This window comes from Entelurus aequoreus, linkage group LG05 (assembly GCF_033978785.1).
Source record: "Entelurus aequoreus isolate RoL-2023_Sb linkage group LG05, RoL_Eaeq_v1.1, whole genome shotgun sequence".
Classification (NCBI taxonomy): Eukaryota; Metazoa; Chordata; class Actinopteri; order Syngnathiformes; family Syngnathidae; genus Entelurus; species Entelurus aequoreus.
In genome coordinates, this window is record NC_084735.1 from 3,727,447 (window position 1) to 3,728,735 (window position 1,289).

A 1,289-nucleotide genomic window follows, 5' to 3' on the forward strand; every position below is an offset into this window, starting at 1 on the left:
TTTTATACATAAAATGTTTGTGTTTAATGCGATTTGTATTCTTAATCCTTTACCTTTTGTTTTTTGCTTTATTTTTTTATCCATTTTAATTATGTTTTACATACTGAATGTTTTGTATATATTGTAATTTTTATTATTTTAAATCTTTTACCTTTTGCTCTATTTTATCCATTTTTAGCTCTGTTTTATAAATAGAATGTTTTGTACTTATTGGGATTTGTATTATTTGTAATATTTTACCTTTTGGTTTGGTTTTTTTTTTTTGCTCTATTTGTTATGCATTTAACTGTTTATATATCAGAATGTTTTGTATTTATTGTGATTTTTTATTATTTATAATCTTTTACCTTTTTGATTTTTTGCTGTATTTTTTTAATCAATTTTTAGCTTTTTTATATATAGAACGTTTGTATTTATTGTTATTTTTATACATTTTAATCTTTTACCTTTTGTTTTTCTTTTGCTTTATTTGTATGCATTTTAACTGTGTTTATAAATAATGTTTTGAATTCATTGTGATTTATATTATTTTTAATCTTTTACCTTTTGTTTTTCTCTATTTGTATGCATTTTAGTTTTGTTTTATACATACAATGTTTTGTATTTATTGTGATTTTTATTTTTTATTATTTTTAATCTTCAAGCTTTTGTTTTTTACTCTGTTTTATCAATTTTTAGCTGTTTTATATAAAGAATGTTTTGTATTTGTGATTTTTATTATTTGTATCTTTCACCTTTTGTTTTTTGCTCTAATTTTTATGCGTTTTAACTTGTGTTTTATATATAGAATGTTTTGTGTTTATTGTGATTTGTATTATTTTAATCCTTTACCTTTTGTTTTTTGCTTTATTTTTTAAATCCATTTTAACTATGTTTTACATACTGAATGTTTTGTATTTATTGTCATTTTTATTATTTTAAATATTTTACCTATTTTAGCTCTGTTTTATAAATAGAATGCTTTGTGCTTATTGTGATTTTGATCATTTTTTATCTTATACCTTTTGTTTTTTGCTCTATTTTTATGCATTGTAACTTTGTTTTATATATAGAATATTTTGTGCATATTTTAATCTGTTTTGTAAATGTGCTAAATCAATAAATCTACCTGACGTCTGACCTTACCATTGGCTATAATTCCCGGAGTTAGTAAATATTTACAAAAACGACAAAAAATGTGACAACAAATACCATTGATTTATTCCCTGTAGTATTGACCATATTTTGATACTATCCTTGGTATCATGACTGTCTATATGTATCGATCCACCCACACTTGTTTACGTACA